This window comes from Rhipicephalus microplus, chromosome X (assembly GCF_043290135.1).
Source record: "Rhipicephalus microplus isolate Deutch F79 chromosome X, USDA_Rmic, whole genome shotgun sequence".
Lineage (NCBI taxonomy): Eukaryota > Metazoa > Arthropoda > Arachnida > Ixodida > Ixodidae > Rhipicephalus > Rhipicephalus microplus.
The window spans coordinates 49,483,735-49,506,645 of NC_134710.1; positions in this window are offsets into that span (position 1 = coordinate 49,483,735).

A 22,911-nucleotide genomic window follows, 5' to 3' on the forward strand; every position below is an offset into this window, starting at 1 on the left:
TTACGATACCATTCTGCTGTCCATGTCTAATTGGGTAATTATGAATAGCAATTCATCCCCAAGTCGCCCCTTTTTCATATATATAGATGCGAATACATATACGGTGAATCACGGTGACGCTGACGCCGGCGGCAAAAAAACAGCCGATAGTGTCCATATATATTGCTATCGATAGAAAAACTTGGCACAGCTTTAAATTTCAGAACCTGCGAGCTTAGGCAGGCTTAGTGCTCTGAATGACCCTCCCTCTCACCCGTTTATTCTCTCCTTACTTCTTTGTGTTTCGCTAAATTTTGACATTGTTGGCTTCAAAGTGTCCGCAATCTCACCTATAGATTTAAAAAAGTAAATACATAAACTGACACGCTAGAAGCGAATTAATCAGCTAGTAGTGAGAGGGAAAGCACGGGATTTCAGATTTTCGCTTCAGAATAGATTCGCTGCTCTAAACGAGGTAACCGACGTTAGCGTGGATAGAATGAACGATAATATTACTAGTATCATCAAACAATGTGCAATGGAAGGTACGATCACTAGGCAGAACACTGGCAAACTATCTGCGGAGACAAAATATTTATTTAAGAGACGACAAACCATTCAAACCTCAAATGCGACCGACAAAATAGAGATAGTGAGGCTTTCGAAGTTAATCAATAAGCGTAAGGTAGCCGACGTTGAGGTACAACATAGAGAGAATCGAGCAGGCTGTAAAGAGCAGCAGAAGCCTGAAATCTGCAAAAGAAAACTTGGGCATATGCAAACATCTGATGTACGTGTTAAAAAACACGGAAGTTAATGTCCTAACCAACACGGATAGGATAGTCGAGGTGGCAGAGGAGTTCTACAGAAAGCTGTACAGAAAATGAAACAACCAGGGTGATATCGTAAAAAGCAAGAATATATCCCAGTTGAATTCGACAATATACCAGAAACGACAGGGGAAGTAAGGAAAGCACTAGAATGGATCCAAAGAAACAAAGTCGCTGGTGAGGATAAGGTAAAAACAGACATCTGAATGATGGCTAAGAAATTGTGTCAGAAAAATCGACCACCTCATTTACGAAGCGTTCTTGACGGGAAGGGTACCAGAAGCAAAAGAACGCCAACATCATCTTAATCTATAAGAAAAGAGACATCAAGGACATCAAAAGTTGTAGGCTGATCAGCTTACTGTCAGTTGTTTACAAACTATTGAAAAACACCGAGGTTAAGGACGTCATAGCTAAAATCAAGAAGAAATGGACATGGACCGGGCACGTAGCACGTAGGCAAGATAATCGCTGATCCTCAGGGGAAATGGCTGGATTCCCAGTGAAGGCGAACGAACAGTATAGGAAACAAAACAATAAAATATTTATTTATTTAATGCTAACAGTTTCGGCTGGGGGACCAGCCTTCTTCGGAGGATCTAAGTGAAATGGTACAAGTTCCCGTACCATTTCTTCGGAGGACTTAGATCCTCCGAAGAAGGCTGGTCCACCAGCCGAAACTGTTAGGATTAAATAAATATTTTATTGTTTTGTTTCCTATACTGCACTATTCTCGAAGTTTATAACTTTTATTACGGTAGCCGGAAGAAACTCTGATCATCTATTTCATCTATATATATATATATATATATATATATATATATATATATATATATATATATATATATATATATATATATATATATATATATATATATATATATATATATATATATATATATATATATATATATATATATATATATATATATATAGTCTGCCAGTACGAGACCCTCGTACTGGCAGACTTGGTGTCATTAGGTTGTATACGAGGGAGTATTTGTCAGCTGCCCGCTCGTAATAAGTTCACGTGCTACGTGACGCCAAACATGCTCATAAAAGAGTGGTTCACACTCGTCGCTTGGCTTATAGATGGCGCCGACTGTCACTCCTACTTCTAAATTCACATATAAACCCAAAGAAGTGGATAGCTCAGGGGTTAGAGCATCGAACGCGTTATTCGAAGGTCGTAGGTTCGATTCCTGTTCACGGCTGGTTATTTTTTCATCCAGTTTTCTTTCTTCTTATTTACATTCCATTGGTTCTAATAACCTCTCCTGTACATTCCTTGGCATTGCTGTCTGTTAGATCTCATTAATATTGTGTCAAAACACGGAAAAACGAGCCCTTAGGTATATATATATATATATATATATATATATATATATATATATATATATATATATATATATATATTTATATATATATATATATATATATACATAAGGGTACTATAGGTTGTGCAACACTTGCCACCATGGCTACTGGTGGTGCTGACTGTTACTCCCACGTTTAAAATACACATATATGCCCAATAAAGTGCCCGCGTCATTAGCTCCGTGGTACCTCAGTCTTGAAGCACCGCACCGAACACGTTATTCGAGGGTAGCGGGTTCGTTTCCTACCCATGGTAAGTTATCTCTTCTCCCACTTTTCTTTTTTGACGTTTACATCACAATTCGGTATAATAAGTTCCCCTCTATTTACCTTAACATTATTGTCTATTAGATCTCAATAATATTGTGTCAAAACACGAAGAATGAACCCTTAAGTATACACTTGTTTTCCTTACTCATTAACGAGAGTGTCGTACTGGCAGACTTGGTGCCTTTAGGTTGTATACCAGAAACGATTGGTCAACTCCCAGCCAGTAATGTGTTAAGGTGCTACGTGACGCCAAACAGGGTCATAAAGAGTGTGCCACATTCGCCGCCATGGCTACTGGTGGCGCTGACTGTCACTCCTACATTTAACATTCACATATATATATATATATATATATATATATATATATATATATATATATATATATATATATATATATATATATATATATATATATATATATATATATATATATATATATAAGAAGTGTATACCTAAGGGCTCGTTTTTCCGTTTTTAACACAATATTAATGAGGTCTAACAGACAGTTATGCCAACGAATGTACAGGGGAAGTTATTAGGACAAATGGAATGTAAATAAGAAGAAAGAAAAGTGGATGAAAACATAACCAGCCGTGGGCAGGAAACGCCCGTATGTACCCCTGCCTAGCTATCACACTAAGTTGAAGCCATGTGACAAAACAAACGAGCTGGCCCTGAAGGATAAGGTTACCAGCGTGCGAGTTCCATGACCACCACTTCTGCATGAGTCAGGAGAGTAAGCAGTCGCGCTGTTAAAAAAAATAACTTTCAAAGACATACCGCTTTACTTCTTGGTAAATTTTTCTACTCATTTGTATACGTTTTGCGACCAGCACGGCAACTACAAGTACCAATCTCGGAGGCTTTGTATATCAGATTTTCACAAATTACTTCAGAGGGCGCTATCGGGCAGCGGCAAAGTAGTACGGTGTGCTCCGGCACTGCTTGCTGTCATCGACAAAAAAAAGCCACCTCTGGGGCGTCAGACGGCACATTGCCGCATCCAGTACACCAGATTCAAGCTGACGCATTTTGCTGAGTGATGCAAACACGTCCTTACTTTCGTGCGAAGCTTCTCATTCCTCGCTTTCTATAATGAATGGATAGACTTTATTTAAAGTCTGGCAGTTTTGACGGGTGAGGTGGGGAAAGAGGGGATTAACCCCTATCCCTTCCCACTCTCTGTTGTTTATGATGGCGGTGCCTCAGGTGACCGCTCGAAGTCCTTGCACACGGGCGGCATCTTCAGCTTTCTGGACGGCCCAAAGCTGGTCGGCCAGCTTGTCGCTTTTGAGGGCGGCCTTCCAGCGGCAGCGCAGCTGACGCCGCCGATCGGCAACAGTGACCGCAGCAGCGGTGGAGGCCGGCCCCTGCTATGGTGTCCCCCTGCTTTCTCGCGTGGTGGTGGCAGCAGCACTTGGCCTCGGATCTCGTCCCGGCCTAACATGCGTCGCGAAGGGAGCGGTGGCAGGGACGTTAACTTTTTCAGCACACTCCCCAAGCATGTGCTTCAGTGTGGCGCTTTACCCGCACGCTTTACACGCGTCCGTCGGATATAGGTGAGGACAACACAGGCGTAGGACAACCGGGCTGGGGTACGTATTTGTTTGTAATAATCTCAGAGTTACGGCCTGTTTTTGTCCAATTTGTTGTGTGGTGGTGGGTATTTGCGTCTGTTTAGTCTGTAATGTTGTGTAATGTCGTTTAATGTGGTCAAGCGATCCCCCCACGATCATTCCAGTTGCTGTTGTGTGAATTGTGCCATCACCCCGCTCTCGTAGGTGAAGGCAGCCACCGAATCGGCCGTGGCTCGGGGGTGAGATCTCGAGTTGCAGTGTGGGCCACCTGGTTACCTGCGAGCGGGAAGCTGGTGTGAGCCGGGGTCCACAGAAAAAAGACATTCGCATTGTCAGTTTTGAGATACGAGGACGACGACACCGAGGCCATCGCTCCTCGAAACTCGCCACCGTCCTTGTTGCCGTAACTTGATTGTAGTATCCGGGCCGCCAGACACGAGATGCGACCAAGCGCGAAGCCACGGATGGCGGCTTGCGAGTCGCTGATCACGACCGCAGCTTCCGGTGCTGCGACTAATGCAAGATCAATCGCCACCTCTTCGGCCGCCTAACTATAAATAATTCACTCCTTACATTTTCATCCACTATTTTACGTTACTAGGCTAACCATAGATGGAATTACTAAAACGTATACCTGACTCCCGACTGAGTGCCACTGTCTACTTTTATATCTATTTACCAGAGTTTTATTTTCGACTCCAAAACAGCAACAAAACAGGATAAGCCTTGAAGGCAGCGCCTTTTTATTCTTTAGCAGTGTGAATTTATTCGCGTTTAATTTTCATCCACTCCAACAGCCCGCGACGTGTACGCTTAAAGTAAAAATCGCATAGACGTAGCCTACTAGTTCACAAAACATGTGACAAGAAACGTCAAAGTAGGACTGCGGCTATTGAAAATCAGCAAAACTCTGACATTGCGGACACCTTCAAACGAACAATGTCAAATTTCAGTGAGACTTGAAAGAGTTACGAGAGAATAAACGCGTCAAAAAGAGGATCATCCAGGGCCCTAAATTGGCATACGCACGCAAGTTCAGACGTTCGAAACAGCTCCGGGTGTTTTTCTTTCTTTTTTTGAAGAAAAAAATGTGATTTAAAACAGTTAAGAAGAGAAGGCCAAAAAATCTACGAGTCAGGTGAAGTTTAGAGCTAAGAGGCAGTCAGGTGGTATTCTACAGTGCTAAGCAAGTGCAACCGAAGACCCTTCTTAGAGATAGCGAAGAAGCCTAGCATGTCATGGCAAAATTCGGTTCAAATGGAGATACCGGACCATTCCCAATCGTATATTTACTGAAAACCCGTGATTAAAAAATTGTTAAAAAGAAGAGGTCTAGATTGCGGCCTCACTGACAACCAGCTTCCGGTAATGCACTCCTTCACCAGAGCAGGATTTGCCACCCTGGTGCGGTACCTGGCCGCAACCTCCTATGGATACAGCAATTGCCCATTTGCCTACACTCGCCAGCGGCTGCGAAGCAACTCTCCAAGGTGGTTGCCAGACCTGCTACGCAGCAAAGGGTGCTAAGAATCTCTGGGTGCGGAGAGGCCGCTATTGGAATCTGAACTTGGCTACCTTCAACGCTAAAACGCTATCAAGTAAGGCTAGTATAGCTGTGCTATTTGATGAGTTAGAGAATGTAAATGAAATGTATCAGGGCTCAGTGAAGTTAGGAAGACATGTGAGGCTTATGCAGTGCTGAAGAATGGGGACGTCCTTTGCTACCGTGGATTAGTTGCAAGAAACCAACTAGGAATGGGGTTTCTTATACACAAGAAGATTGCTGGCAACATAAAAGAATGCTATAGTATCAGTGAGAGGGTGACAAGTATTATATTTAAGTTTTACAAAAGGTACAAGATGAAGGTGGTACAGGCCTACGCGCCTACATCTATAGCCGTGATGATCATTTTGTTTAATGTTTCTATGAAGACGTAGAATCATGGGGTAATAAAGTGAAGGCACAGTATACTATTTTGATGGGCGACTTTAATGCCAAAGTAGGCAAGAAACAGGCCGGAGACCATGCAGTGGGGAAGTATGGCATTGGTTCTGGACATTCCAGAGAGGAGATATTAGTAGAGCACACAGATCGTAATAATTTACGGATCTTGTATACTTTCTTCAGAAAACGGGCCAACCTTAAGTGTACGTGGCGAAGTCCTGATGGCGAAACTAAAAATAAAATATTCTTAACTCTGTGTGCACACCCAGGCATTGTACAGGACGTAGAAGAAGTTGTAAAAATCAGGTGCAGAGACCATGGAACAATAAGTGCTTTTATTCATCTAGATTTAAAAAAGACAAGACAAAAACTGATATGCAACAAGTCAATGAACTTGCGGTGAGAGAGAAAGTAGAGGAATTCGTGCAAAGTTTCGCTTCAGAATAAATTTGAGGCACTCAAAGAGATAACCGACGTTAGCGTTGTCACAATGAACGATAATCGTACTAGTATCATCAAAGAACTTGCAATGAAAGTCGAAGGTACACTCACTAGACAGATCACTGGCAAATTATCTCAGGAGACAAAAATTGTTATCAAGAGCCGACAAACCACGAAGGCCTCAAATGCAACCGACTAAGTAGAGCTAGTGGCTGTCGAAATTAATCAATGGGCGTAAGGTATACCGACATCAGAAGGTATTCGCGGGTTTCATCGCCTAAAGGGGGAGCATAGGGTGGTTCAATATGGCGCCCACAGAGACTCGGTATCGGAGCCACTGAGCAGATTTGCGACCTGCACTTCAGTTTTTTTCCCCTCTGTGAAAAACAGTGGCTCAACCATTTTTTTTTTTTTTTTTGCAGTCGGAGTTTTTTGCAACTAGACGTTTCAGAAGCTCTAATACGATGCCTTGTTCTGAATGTCATGCATATACTTTGTTGTGACGTGAAGGCCTGCAGCGCATCACTTGTCGTTGTGCAAGGACTACACCTGCAGACGTCTCATGTCGGCCTGAATCCATATAAGGTCTAACTCACAAATGACGGGGAAGGTTCCATAAAAGAACGTTAGCTTGCTTTTCGTCTGTTTTCTTTTTCTCGCTAATCGTGCCGGACCGCAAGCGTGCCTTTCGTGCACCAACGTTGAATGACACAATATAATCTTATTGTTCTTCAATGCTCCGTACGTGTGTATCGTGGTAGTGTGGTGGTTACGATGCTCTGCTCTGACCAGAACGTTGCCTGTTCTACCCCGGTCACAGGGGTTGCTTTACGATAGAGGTGGAATGCTAGAGGCCCTGCACTGCGTGGTGTAAGTGCACCTTGCTTTCCACTAACGGCGTGCCTCACGATCATTGCGTGGATTAACACGTAAACTCCAGAAAAATCCCAGCATATCTACGGAGTGAATGAAGATGAGTGGGGCGAAGCGTCCATTAGTCCGTCCGTCCGTCCGTGTGACCGTTGTGAGTTCGTCAATCTGTGCGTCAGTCAATCCGTCCGTGCATGCGTCGGCACATCGTCCGTTCATCATATACAAGTATCATATCAGTATCAATCAGTATCAATTAGTATCTATCATATCAGTATCAATCAGTATCCATGAGTATATAACTATCATTCATCATATACAAGTTCCCCCAACCAAGGATAAACGAGAGGTGACTAGCTACTACTACACTCGGTGACAGCTTTTCTTGGAATTGGAGCGAAGGCTACAGTGCCGAGTTGCGTGAATCCTACCACCAGTGAGCGTTGTTTCACAATAGCGCTCGTTTTTTCATCGTGAAACATAAACATTTCTCTTTTATTTCCTACGTGGCACTATTTGAGACACGACGCAGGTCACACCAATAAGGTAGTCATAATTCCTTTGATTTTTTCCTTGGGACTTGGCGTTTTTGAACACATGAGAAAGTCCCGCCTTTTTACGTTTACCTCAAAGCGGCGTCGGCGTCTACATGAAACGCTGATGATGCGCCACTGTCACTTTGCACAGCGTTACGAGACGCGTGTCAAAACGAACTACTTCGCGTAGTGCTACATTTGCAGAAGCTCCGCCTCCATAGATTTGCCTTCAGTGCCAAGAAAAGCGTTCGCCGAGAATACTACTACTAGATACATCGCGAAAGCACGACCCACTGGTTAAGGAGCTTCGCCCCTAATAGTGTTGTATTATTTCCTACGTCCTTTCACGACCTCAGGTTTGGGCGTCTTTTTACTGATGTAACATTTCGCTAAGTTATCACAAAGCCAATATTTTTACGCATTTTTGCAGAAAAAAAAGATAAAAAAACTATGGGCCACAATACTAGCATTAATTTATATTCGCTGGTGCAGCTGTTTGTCGTTCAATAGCAAAAGTCCGGTCAAGAATTCAGTGCTAGGGCTTTCTGTTGTGCCACTTTGGTTTTCAGGGCCAAGCACATCGTCGCGATGTGCTTACAGCGACTGCTCGAAACAGGCAAGCTCAAGGGCATCTGCAATAATCATTACAAAAACCCTTCTGTAATATTATTATTTGTTGATTGCTGCGTGCTGTGAAACTGTGCCAATATAGGAGCTCAGGCAATAAATCAGCTCGTTTCGACCCAAATTAGAGAGGTGCTGCATTTTTTCGAGTACAAATCCTGGACTTTCTCCACCACCACGCCTCAGACATGCATGGTGGATTTGCATGTGAAGCTTTTAACTGTTCGGTAAGTTTTATGCTATACTTGCAGCCAAAAAATTTTGAAAAAAAATCTTTATTGGGCACGTGCCACAAGATGAACTAAATATTACACAGTAATGCCGGAATAATCTGCACACATTTTCAAATAATAAAAACCTTGAGAGCGCCTCACTGATACACGGGTGGTACGTTCGGCACCGGCTTGCGTCCTTGACAGGTTCTCCTTGTCGTGAGGCCACAGAGGTAAACATGGAGAATGCATAGCTGATGGTTTCAGTCGCTTCCTTGCTGGCTTCCGTATTTGCGGTTCTGCATATCAAAACACACATTCCAGCTTCACCAACGAATCTTCCTGCCAGGAATAGCTTTAAAACACTGATTACTTTCCTCAACACAGGACCTCGAGTGCATCTTTCACTAACCGTTACGTCTTCCTAAAGCATACAGCATGGCCTAAGTTGCTAGTTTCCATCACGCTGACAACCAGTGTGCAGCTCGAGCACGTTCAAGTGGTGGAATTACGTGTGCAGGATTCTGATGAGGCGAGATGTAACAGCGACCATAAACTGGGGCTTGACTCAAGCAAAACCTTAAGAAATGTTATATAAAGACCACAGCAATGTTTGTGCAACGCGATGTCGCAAGCTTCGCTTCATTTTTAATGAACGCTTCAATTGACCTCAGAAAAATAAATGAAGGCATGCACACAAATCAGATATATCATGTTTTTCTCTACGTTGCTGCAAAAGTATTAGGTGCTGAAAAAGTGCGCGCTGTACTTTGGCATCGGTGACGTGAGCGACTTGCGGAATCTCAACTTCACCATTCATTCTTTTTTTGTTGTTGTTGATATTGTTGTTGATGCATCTCTTGGGAAGGCGTGGAGGCGGACTCTTGTCGATGCTCTCTTTGTAAACTGCGGCACGCAGCACATACGATTCCATTTAAAGCCGTTAAATTTGGCCATTTCGTGCTAATTACTGCCATTAGGTGGCCGCGATCACAATTACTCGAAGAAAGAAAAAATTGGGAGATCCCACGTACACTGGGAATCGATGATACGCGAAGCAGGAATGAGAAAGGTTGATATGTCACTATAAAATCAGCACAACGTTAGAGACAAGCGTAAATTGTGCCGTACATGACTTCTATATCATGATTATCATGTTTGGAAGTATCATATACCTTTGTCATCCATTGACGTTAGGTCACCACAAATATGGTAAATGTGAAGCTAGCAAAACGACGGTGAGTACACTGTGAGCGTAGCATGTAGTTATGTTTTACATGGCACGCATCTCATGATTATCATGTTTGGACGTCTCATTTACCTTCGTCGTGCGGAGGACTTCGGCACCATGCCGTCTGTTTCGCGCGCTATAACGCTCGCGGCGTGACGTTGACTTTCCGCAATGGAAGAAGCGAGCCCATGGAAGCGTCGGCGAGGTCCGAAGTCTTGTTGTTTCGTGGGCTGCCACAAGAATGCAGACAACATCAAGGGATGCTCTCCACGGGCAAGATGTATCGGTTCCCCGGAAAGTTGTGCCGGGCAGCCGAACACTAAGCCGCGTTCGTAAAAGATAGAGGAAGCATGACTCGACAGCAAAATCGAGGCGAGCACTTCAACTTGAATGACAGTGCTCAAAGCTCAGCTTGCTGGCCTCGCGGCGAGGTCAGCGAGTAATGCTTCCGCGGCACGGAAGACATGACTCCAAAGCTTCTCGGTCATTTATTGCCATGTTCATATATGTTTAGTTTCTGTTTATTTGTAGAAAACCGCAAGTGTTTGCACATGACAGTACACGGCTGCTACTGCTAGATACTACATCAAAACCACAATTGCATAATTTTCATAAACGTCAACGCAGCACATAGATAAAGTGCGTAGCCTCGTGTCGACAAAATGAGATTAATTACCTCGAGGCATACGTCGTACACGGTATTCTCATGGACCTGAGAAATTCATTTCTGAGTGGCTGAGGCGACCTCGTCTTTTATAGCCTGCTTCAAATCATAAACGTGACTAAAGAGCTTTACTCCTGCTGATATAATCTATTTCCGGAAGTACTTGTCCAGCTCAGAGATCTCTTTGAAGCTGCACTGCAGGCGGTACATTGTGAGATGGCTCAAACGCATCACACGCGCTCTGCACGAGGGTGTAAGCGAGCGGCAGCGCGCTGACGGGAAGGGAAAACACGCGATATACATCCCCGATATATACCAGATATGGCACTGCCTGTCCAGAATTTTAGTGCCATCATGCGTTACCACCGCATGCAAGCCAGGACAGCGGACACCGGAGAGACAAGCCTAAACCCTGATGCAATTCGCCCCTCCTCATGCTGGCGTAAAGTTTCTGTCACGTTAATGGTGGTAACTATACTGGCCATCTAAATTTTATAAACGTTGCGTATGTACTCCGGTAATACAGGCGGCACGTCAGAATAACGTTACTTGTATACTTAGGTGCCATACAGGGAAGTTGGTCTACGTAGCACCATGCAGCCAGGGCTATAATGCTAGCAAGCTGTGTTGCGGAATGTTCACTCCGGAATTGGAATGACTCCAGAATCATTCCGCATTTTCGCTACAATGGAGTGTAATGCGATTGTACTTTTTTTCGCTTGTAGGAATGTGATGGAAATACAATTACATTTTTTTTTCGAAAATAGAGCACGTTTTCATCTACGCACACCTTTTCCAATTTCCACCATTAGTAAGTCAGAGCCTCGAATCTGGCAATAAGGCCGTATTTTTAAAATGGCTTGGCTGATTACAAGGATGGTAAATTTATAAGCAACGCGCCTAGTGCAATTCTGTCGTTATGTAGGCGGTGTTGCTTCGTTGTTAACCTTGAATTTTGGAGTCGTTTCTTCTCTTTTTATTTCTATTACCCAATTGTCTTGTACGTTCAAATTATCACGCAATATAATTAAGTGTATTTCGATAGTAAGTTTTAGTTCATTGCTGTCAAGTGTTACTGGTTCATATAAACTTATTCTTTCAATTAAGGAGTTTCTACTAATTTATGTTTTTTTTTTCTTTAGTACAATAGGTGCCCTTGCCGCCTAGACCTATAATTTGTTGCTTTATAATTTTTACTAACTAAATATCTTCTTTTTGTTTTCAAAGTATAAAAATAGCACTTATGTCTCCTCGAGATCTTTGATGCCCGAAAAACTGGAAGGCAAGTGCTTTCTAGGGCAACTACCGCAGAGGCAGCATCTGTTGAGACACAGTGCGGCAGCGAACCGGAAATCTAACATGAAAACTGAGTATATATCTCAAGTGTGCGAATATTGAGTGGTAATAAGAAAGGGTTTCCTTATCGATGAACATTATCAGGTAGATTGGAATGCGCTCAGTTTTTCAAAAGAGGAAATGCTTTTTTTTATCGCGTCAAGTTGAGTGCTGTTGCGACCGGGGTTTGCAGGCACCGGAGGTCCGGGATGAAGTTGTCGAGGCAGGAGGAAGAGGGACTTGGAGAGGGTTTATTTACATTATATACAAGGTGAGCTCTCGTACATGACGAGCTCTTTCTTACATGGGGATCTTTCGAATCTGGCGTTCCTCTACATGGCGCTCCTTCAAATGAGCTGGGCGGCTCATTATAAAGGGTATATTCTCCCCAGATCACTAGATCAGGGAACACGTGACGACGGTACTGTCCAATCACAGATCATACCCATTAAAGTGGCTTGGGAGATAGCTCCGTGGTGACTCAGTGGTAGAGCTTGGGACGCATTATTCGAAGGTCGCAGGTTCGTTTCCTGCCCATGGAAAGTTATCTTTCCTCCTACCTTTGTTTGTCTATGTTTACATTACAATTCGGTCTAATAACTTCCCCTATACTTTCCTTGGCATTTTTTTTTTCATTTAGATCTCAATAATGTTGTGTCTAAGCACGGAAAGCGAGCCCTTAAGTATACAATTCTTTCCCTTATTTATTAATGAGGGTCTCGTACTGGTAGACTTGGTGCCTTTACGTTGTATATGAGAGACTATTGGTCAGCTGCAAGCTTGAAATAAGTTCACGTTTTAAGTGACGCCAAAGAGTCTCATAGTGTGTGTGCCACAATCGCCGCCTTGGCTACTGGTGACGCTGACTGCCATTCCCACGTTTGAAATTCACATATATACCCAAAAAAGTGGCTTGGGGGAATGCTCTGCAGTAGCTCAGTGGTAGAGCATTGAACGCGTTCTTCGAGGGTAGCAGGTTCGTTTCCTCTACATGGCAAGTTATCTCTTCACCCACTTGCCTTTCTTGACGTGTACATAACAATTCAGTCTAATAACTTCCCTTATACTTTCCTTGGTATTATTGTCTTTTAGATCTGAATAATATTGTGTCGGAACGGGGGAAAACGAGCCCTTATGTATACACTTCTTTCCCTTATTCATTAACGAGCGTCTCGTACTGGCAGACTTTGTGCCTTGATGTTGTACACGAAGGGCCATTGGTCAACTGCCTGTTAGTAATGAGTTCAAGTGCTACGTGACGCCAAACAGGCTCTTAAAGAGTGTGCACATTCACCACCATGTTCTACTAGTGGCGCTGACTGACACTCCCACGTTTAAAATTCAAATATATACCTCATAATGTGGCTGGGGGGAAAGTTCCGTGGTAGCCCAGTGGTAGAGCATCGAACGCGTTATTCGCATGTCGTAGGTTCGTTTCCTGCCCACGGCAAGTTATCTTTTCACCCGCTTTTCTTTCTTGAGGTTTGCAAAATTTTGGTTAGTGTGAGTCCTTGTGAGTCTTATGCGAAACAAAAAACTTATAATTAATGAGGATGTATTCTTATTTGGCTGACCTACGGTTACAAATATTTATTGTCTTATTTTATGGCGTGCCTTGTAATCGTGAATGTTCCGGGTCGTAAAGCAACATAATTGATTTTTGAAATTGTAAATATGTCCCATTCTCCACACCCTTAGAGCTCGTTTTAGTGAAGGTCTTTGATAAAAACCACTGGCTCATATCTTAGAATAAAAATGATAACCTTAACTTAAACGCACGGATTTAGATGTGCCATAAAATGGACTACTGCAATTAGACATCAACAATAAAATGCTAACATGACTAAGAACCTAATGTATACTGCCTACTTCCAGGGTGCACACTTATTTGTAAAATTGTTTGCAGTGTATTTGGCCACCGAGCTAATGCCAGTCGTGACGGCGTGGTTTCACAATTTAAAGCTAGAATTTCCAACAAGACGTTAGGAGTTTCCCCTAAAAAGCCTGTAATTTTTGGTGATGTAACAAAGATTTTATGGATCGCACTGGCTTCAACTTTAGTGCTCATAGGTAGTGCGTTTATAGAGTACACCCTTCGCCGACTATGACTAAATAGGTTGAAGAATTTATGTTCATGCATACTACAAAGCTCGTATGGTCTTCTTCCAGAGGAGAGAGGAACGCATATCGGATTGCGATAATAACGAGAGGAAAAACTGAATAATTGTCTATATCTCAATTATTGTGTATCTATAGTGTAAAGTGGGTTGTGCAGCATGTTCTAGAACATGTGCAATGTGTAGGCCCGTGTGCTCAGATTTGGGTGCACGTTAAAGAACCCCAGGTGGTCGAAATTTCCGGAGCCCTCCACTACGGCGTCTCTCATAATCATATGGTGGTTTTGGGACGTTAAACCCCACATATCTATCAATTAGAACATGTGCAATTCACGGGAATTTTATTACGCGACATCGTGAAAACATTGAGCGTGATCGACAGTTACGTACCAAATCAACGGAGAATGGACACTGTATTCCACCTTCATAAATCATGCGGCTTCCAAGGCGACAGAGCAGCACGATTCGCGAGCAATGAGCGCCCCTTCGCTATCTCCTGCATTGAACTGCTTGTCCTCAAATGCCGCTTCCATTTTTGCATGGATAAATGTGGCCATTCTGAAATTACGAAGCGCAAAACGAAATATTCACAAGAACGAGAGAGACAGGACGGGCTTTTGTGAATGATCTGTCGATGCATTGCTTTGCGCTAAAACATTTCCAATAGCAATGCACCATCTCGACGAATTTCAAATTCTGATCAAAATGTATACAGACAACACAGGCTATCAACTTTTATATCATTTGCTGTCATGTGACACGTTGAAAGCGTTCCGAGTGGATTTCAAGGAGGAAGGGGGCAGCAACACACTGCTCTTTTGGCCATATATGCACTGCACCGTGCTCCCTACCGGTCTGCAAAAATTAGGTGTCTTCTTCCTCTTCTAACCACTACCACCATCACCTTCACCCGTCATTGTGTTCGCCCAGTCCATTCTGCGAAAGGCTTGACGACACGGACATTTCTCAGGCTCAAGTTACTTATACCTGAGCTTTTTCGTTATTTGTACGCCCCTGGGAATGCGGGGAGGCTACAAAACGCACCAACGAGCTCTACTTTCCAGGTTTCGGGCGTGCAACACAGATATCTGTATTCTTTCAAAAATGAACATTCGGCATAAGTCTGGTTGGTTAGGATAGCATAAAAATGGAAAAGAAGAACGGAAAACTCCAGCCAATATTTATATTAAGAAACCCGATGTTTTGAATCTTGATCAGCATTTTTATTCAGGGGTGAGAAGACCCGAGATGTTTGCCGCGATTCGTCGCAAGCCCTGGAAGTAGTGGGAGGGCAGGGTCCCTGGTGGTGCCGTTGTTGTCTCCCACTGTCTGCTGACTGTGCCAAGATTCAAAGGGGAGCCGCCGGTGAAGGCTTCTTTCTGTTTAGAGGATCACCACGCCGTCGGGACTGGTATGGTGGCCAACCCGCTTGCAGTGTTCTGCCTCTGCGCTCCTTTCACTGTTCATTTGACGGAAGTCATTCCTGTGCAGCCGCATTTTTTATTGGAAGTTCTTGGTTTAGCGGGCGCACGCGATCCTGCTCACGATGCCCTGCGCTCTTCCCGCAGATGCAAGGCCTTTGGACCAGCGGAAGAAACTGGCGATGGTGTTGGAAGGCATTTGGCAACGTCGATTCCTGCCTTTTTAACTTCACTGGCGCCCACGATGTAGAGGATCGACACGTGGCGTTGTTGCGGCGCAATTGGTGTCACATTTCTCCCTTCTTTTTTCTTACAGAGGGCTCTGCGAATAAACATCTTTGTAAATAACCATTGGTGCCGAGGTCATGAATTATTTTCTTTCTTCCGCCGCTGTGGTGACGAGTGGTGATTGGATGGTTGGTTATTTTGATTGGCGTTTTTATGTTTTTCATGTTTTCATCTTTATTCTTCCCCGAGAAATGTGATCTAGAACATTTTTGTACGTGTATGGTTGCTTTTCAGTGGAAGCTTGCAGTAACTCACCTCACCCACAGCTGCCAAGCACAAAACTAAATTTAGGAGGGGGGGGGGGGTGATGAGAAGGCATGGAGATCGCACAGCAAGATGTAAAGAGAGCATCTTTTGCGCAATGAAGCGTTGCTAAAGTGTTTGCGGCGCGGCAACCATTTAATTTACTACCATCGCATTTTCGAGTCGTACATTACGCCCTATCCCTCTCCCACCTCCGCCGTCCCCAACACACAGTGATAGGGGATAAGACTAGTGCGCGTCATAAATAGCCACCCCCCCCCCTCCTTTTTTTGTCCCTATGAGCACAGAAGCACTTATACAAAAAAAATGTAGTTTTTTTTTTTTTTTCAATCCATGCAGGGCCGGAAAGCTCGCTTGCTTGAGCGCGCGATGTTAATTGTTGAAGTCTAGGTTCCACAGAGCGCCGAGTGAGGCAAACCCAGAGGGGTTTTCGCATGAAGGAAAGGAATCCTAGCTTTTCGTGCAAAGCTAACTGGCTAGATGGACGCACAAAACCGCATGCACGTGAATCACCATATCAAAAAGTATTTTTTAATGTGGTTATTAAAAAGAAACGAAGAGAAAAGTGAGCCCCGTAACTGTCTGTTTCTGGTGCGACACCTAAACAGTAGCTCAGAAGGGATGGGCGTAAGGAGAGATTAAAAGGATAGGATTAAAAGGTATATATAGAGAGGGAGAGGCGCGGGGACAGGGAGCGACGGAAGTAAAGAGAAGATGGGAAAGATGAACGCGGTCGCAGGAGTCCGAGGACGGGGTACCACTGGCGAGAGCTCTTGTCGGCAACAGGAGATGGCGTAGGGCTAATCCAGTCAGCCTGTTACGCTGTCGTCATCGTCGGGGACCGGCGTCAGGAGGTGGCATAGGACCAACCCAGTCGGCCAGAGCTGCACTGTCGTCGGAGATCGTGAGGGCACAACTGGTCGGCACGGAATCAAGCGAGCGAGTCCCGAAAAGTCTTCAACGAAGGCTTTGTGGGCGCTGCTGCAATTTCCTCTCCGGCGTTGTAAATATGCGTGACCCCTTCAAAAAAGCTGCTGAAGCGCGAACACCAGCCTTTGTATTTCCGTACAAGTCTGCCCTCTTCCCGTGACTTGCTCGCTGGATTCCGTGCCGACCGGTTGTGCCCTCGCGATCTTCGACGACAGTGCAGCTCTGGCCGATTGGGTTAGTCCTACGCCACCTCCTGACGCCAGTCCCCGACGACGACGACAGCGTATGTCTCTGGCCGACTGGATTAGCCCTACGCCATCTCTTGTCGCCGACAAGAACGCTCGCCAGTGGTGCCATGTCCTCGGACTCCCGTGACCATCTCCATCTTTCTTATCTTCTCCTCACTTCCGTCGTTCGCTGTCCTTGCGCCTCGCTCTCTCCTTCGCCTCTCTCTATCTCTTTACCTTTTAATCCATTCTTTTCCCCCCACCCCTCATGAGCTACTGTTGAGGTGTCCTCCCCTTGAGGGACAGTTACGGGGCTCGTTTTTCTCTTCTTTTCATTTAAAATCACTCCCCCCCCCCTCTTTTCGTTGAAATGGTTCGCCAGGAGAGAGTGGCAGCCAACACAAAACCCGTGACGTGGGGGGTGGTTGTTTGTTTACCCAAATGACGAAGGCATATTTAGTATGCCGTATGACCACACGCAATTCAAAATTAATTTTAAATACGTTCTGGGCTACAATATTTGTTTATACATTTGGTAGATATGTGTATCTACACAAATTTATTTGACAGGTTATCTCGCTTCAAAATTTTGTTTCAGTACTAGGCATTGCTTCAACTCAAGGTACTTGTAATTTAAGACAAATAACAGGAAGAAAAGAGGGTGAAATAAGGAATATCAGACATGAGGTGGTTACTGCTTTTAAAGGAAAGAAAGGGGGAGGGAGTATTGGCTGGTATAAATATAAAAAACGGTCTCATAAATAAACGAGACTCTAACACTGCCCCCCCTCCCGCCAAACACACACACACACCCGCTTGCGTGTCTCAAGAATGTAGTCTTTGAAATAGGAAGCAAAGAAAAAGCACATGTCTTATATTCATTTCGCTCCTCTTGTATTCGTTGTAGCAATTGCATCATAAGTCGCTGAGCAGTGATGATGATGATGATGTACCTTCAGTTTGCTGGCGCTCGCCCACAAAGGGGGATCGGCCAAGAACCGGGCGGCAGGATCATAAAGTGTGTTCAGTCAGGCATTCAGGTAGTCTCGTAGCCGTATATAATAACAATAGGCTAACAGGGTAATCTCTTTGTTGCCCTTATTTACTCGCACACAGCAGAGAAAACCTCCCTGTGGCTATAACCAAATGTAATCCCTCCGAAGGATAAAATTAGTTCCACGTTTATTTTTAAACCTAGCTTCTCAATTGGTTCGACCAGGAATCTTTTTTTTTTGATAAGCATAACGTTTACAGTATAAAAAGAAATGATCTATTGATTCCGATTCCTTGCAAAAGAGACACAACGGAGATGCTGTTAGTCCAGCTTTATGTAGGTAGTAATTCAGATGCTGGTGATTGTAGTTTCTAACTGCCGAGATACACACCACTGTTTGTTCCAGCAATATCTTAGATGTACAAAGTCTCTGACTTTATCCAATGATATTTTTTTTTCTATTTCTTTGTGCAAACAAGCCTTTCTATATCATAGTGCTGTTACGTAGGCGAAATCAGGTAAAATAGGTAAGATTGGTCCGCTTAAAGATGCTTTGGCTAACGAGTCTGCCATCTCATTTGGATAAATTCCGCAGTGGCCGGGTATCCATAGCAAGTGAAATTTTTTCAAATTTTTTGGTAATAAACTGCTAATCATACTCATTATAGTCAAATTTTTTGCTGTTGATAGTGCAGTGCATACTGAGAGAGAATCGGTAAGTATGACCGCTTCTGATTCGCTTGCAGGAAGTTTACGAAGCGCTAGAATTATAGCAAGTAATTCAGCGATAAATATAGGCGTGTAATCTGGTAATCGAATTGAGAAAGACCAGTCGAGAGAAGTACAGAAGATGCCTATTCCAGCCTTTTCGTTCAATACGGATGCATCCGTCGCAATAATGTTGTTTATGGACAGATGAGTCAAGTAATCTTTTAACCGAATATTTAAATATTGAAGGGGCAGTTGTTTTGCATTAGAGGGGAAAATATCATCAAATTTAATTTTAAGTTTTGAATTAGGTGTCTTCGTTATGCAAATCTGATAAATATTTACATTGAGAGGCTCTAGCAACGCTTGGACGAACCTAATCTGAGGGGAGTGTAGTCTAGGCCATTGTGTTCCAAAGAATGCGGTTGGTTCTTGAATAAAAACGTATGAAGCTTGTCGCAGAGGCGAATTGTATATTTTTAAGAAAGTTTGGACTGTAAGTATTCTAAACCGAGTTAACAAAGGTGGAAGGCGCGCTTCCACATACAAAACATTATTTGCCACAAATTTTGGGAGTCCAAGACACAGGCGCAAAGCTTCTCTTTCTAATAATATTAATTATCTCATCTTGTAAGCCGCGCTGCCTGAAAATAATACACACCCGAATTCCATAATAGGTCATACATACATCTTGTAAATCATTATCAATGAACTCCTACGCAATCCTATTTTTCTGTTTCCCAATTTGCGTAACCACCCCAAGGCACGTGACGCTTTACAGCCAACCTCGTCTATATGGGTTTTCCAATTTAGCGTTCTATTATATACGATGCCTAGGTATTTCAGGAAATCGACCTGGGGAATGAGCTCGGTACGATACATGAGGGAAATGTTGACACGATCCTTAAAAGAGAATGGCAGAAGCGCGCTTTTTTTGACGTTCAATGACATATGAATATTGTCAAGCCATCCTTCTAGCATGTTCATGTAATTCTGTAATTTCTGATACAATGAGTGCAGATCACTGTTTGTTGCAAGGAAAGCAATATCATCTGCATATACGTAAAATTTGGATATCCTGATGAGTTGGAATGGAACTTAGTAATATGTTGAATAACACCGGGGATAATACTGAGCCCTGAGGTACACCTCGTGTCTGCCTATATTTTTTAGAAGAGCCTCCATCCAAGAAGCAATAAAATTCTCTGTCTTTCACAAACTCTGTAATCCATGCTGTTATATATTTTGGAAAGCGATGGTCTTGCATCTGCTGGATTAGGATAGGATATTCCACTTTGTCGTACGCTTTAGCTAAGTCTAGAGTGACTAGTGCACAGTATTCGTGGCGATGCCGAGCCAGCTGTATGCGACTTTCCAAATCCACATGTGCACACCAAATAGAGTATCCCGATCTAAAGCCAATTTGTCTGGGGTTTAGTATTGTATGTTCATTGATGTAGTTTATTATACGGGCATTTAAGACTCTACAAGCTTGACCAGGTTAGATGTCAATAAAATAGGCCTTATGTTATCCAGAGTAAACTCCATTCCCTGTTTCTTAAGTATCGGAATTATTTTGGAAAGCTTCCAATCGGCCGGAATCCAAGAATTTTTCAGTGAATAATTAACTATATTACGGATTTCATGTGGCGATATTTCGTATAACACTTTAATCATTGTAGAGGTCACCCCATCAGGTCCGGGAGCAGCGGACGGTAAGCCCTTCATCACATCCGCCAGTTCCGCTAAAGATACCTCCTGGAAATCACAATCCACCCTTAATTTCACGATGGACTTTGGCATAATTGTCGTAAACCTGGTTTGCAAGCCTTTAGCAATATTTTCCAAGAATTCAGAGAGTTCGCGAGGAGACATAATAGTGGAATGACTGCTTTCTGTCTGTGGAATCGTTTTTCCCGCACGTAAAAACCTGAAAAGCATTTTCTTATTTTTAGACTTAGACAGATAATTAAATTTATTCGTATCACAGTCTTTTTTTTTTGCTTTGCGCACTAGACGCTTAAAATCGGCGGCCATGAATTTATAATCACACCAATTTTTGGGGCATTGGTTAATTAACAGCTTTTTCCAAGCTGCTTTTCGCTTTCTATACCCCCTGACACATTCTAGATTCCACCACGGGCTAAAAGATCCCGCTGTGTTCGAGTTTACAGTAAACGTTGAGTTTTTTTTAGTGATCGTTTCAACACCGCAGATAGACTCATAGCCCTAAGGTCTTCCTGCATTTCCTCGCGAAAAGTTAACGTAGATTTTAAGTCTGTTTGTAATTTAGCATAATTTACGAATGAGCCAACTTTCCCTGCCAAACTAAACCTCGGGAACTTAATTTCAAACGTAATGGGAAGGTGGTCGCTGTTTGTAGCCCAATCTAATATATTCCACGAGGATATGCTTAAAGTGGGGCTGGAAAATGTTAAATCAATAGTCGATTTAGAGTTACCTTTTACAAATGTAGCAACGTGTGAGTTCAAGCCGGAAAAGTTATTATCCAGCGTCCATTCCCACAAACGTCTTTCGCATACATCAGATTTGAAGCCCCAAGAAACATGGTGAGAATTGAAATCACCACACAGTACTATTTCTTTTCTGCATGAAGCTACCATAATATCGAGGCATCTCGTGTCTTGAACTCCTGCAGGAAAGTATACATTTGCAAAAGAGAAAGGCGAGCAGTCTGGTAGTGTTATGTCTAACACCAGAATTTCGTAATTCGTATCCATACACTGATACGATATCTTGGCTCTGTGACTAAATTTAGTTGATATTAAGAAAACCAGACCACCAGCTCTACTCGGCCGATCCAGCCGTATTAATCGATAATTTTTCATGTAAAATTTTTCACCGTTACCAAGCCAGGTTTCCTGAATGGCAATTATGTCGGGAGAAATTTGCGAAGAAATATATTGTAAATCTGTCAGTGTCTGAATCAGCGCCTTTTTCGTGCATTTCATGAATCACTAATGCCATTGTGACCTACATAAATTGCCCATCTGTCTGTTACTCAAAAAAAGCAGTGCATTACGCACGAAGCCTGCGAGCTCCACTTGCCCCTACTTACCCATTGAAAGGAGGCTACTGCATTATTCATTTAATAGTAGCCTCAAGGCCGGAAGGCGTTATAGAGGCAAGTGGTACATTAGATAATAATTAAACGATTACCAGCTACTTGGAAGTAAAAAACAATACAAAGTGCAAGTTAAAAAGGAGTAATACTTAGCAGATATAAAGGAGAGTAAAAAGAAATAAATTTTGTTGTGATACAGTGTTAGCTATGTGAACAAATGGGGTGTGCTGACAGAACATTTACTCAATATGTATGCTGAAAAATAAAACACAGAACGTTTGCCTGTCCTCTTACATCTCCTTGCTGTTCTCTCAGGCATTACTCTTAAAAATCCTGAATTTCAGCTAAATAAGCAGATAATGACACAGTAAAGTAGCTTTTTTTTTTATGAAAATGTAGTTTTGGTTTTCACACCGCCGCCGACGACGAAAAGTGGCCGTGCGCCGCCGCCGATCATTTTGTCCGGCGTGCGCCGACGACGACGCCGTCGGTCGAAACCGCCTCGGCGCACAAGTCTAGGCAAGACAGCTGTCTGCGTCTGAAGCGGAAAACTACATTCCTGTCAATTCGATGTGTCTAGTTCATTGCAAGCCGTGGTTGAATAAAGAACATGAATTCGCTGTTGCAGCATGTTTTAGCAGTACTTCTTGACGGTATCGGCGCGCGATTGTACGCATGCTGCTCAACCGCGTCATACGGTGCATATCGGCTCGGCAACTACACACTGCGATAATCCTTTCGCATTTCGTGGGTTGATACATGAAGATGCGTCAGGCCGTGCGCCGGTCCGACCAATCCCACGGCGCCAACGCGCAGCACAGGCGACCGAACAGCCAAGCCGGCTCGATCGGTGTCTCACTTTTCCCACAGTGCTCCGCGCGCTTTCGTGGTGCCGGAATTGGTAGGCCAGTTTTAGCAGCAGACGACACGCACCAAAGGCGGCCCATGCTATGCGCGTGCTTCATTCGTGATTGACATTTGTCAAT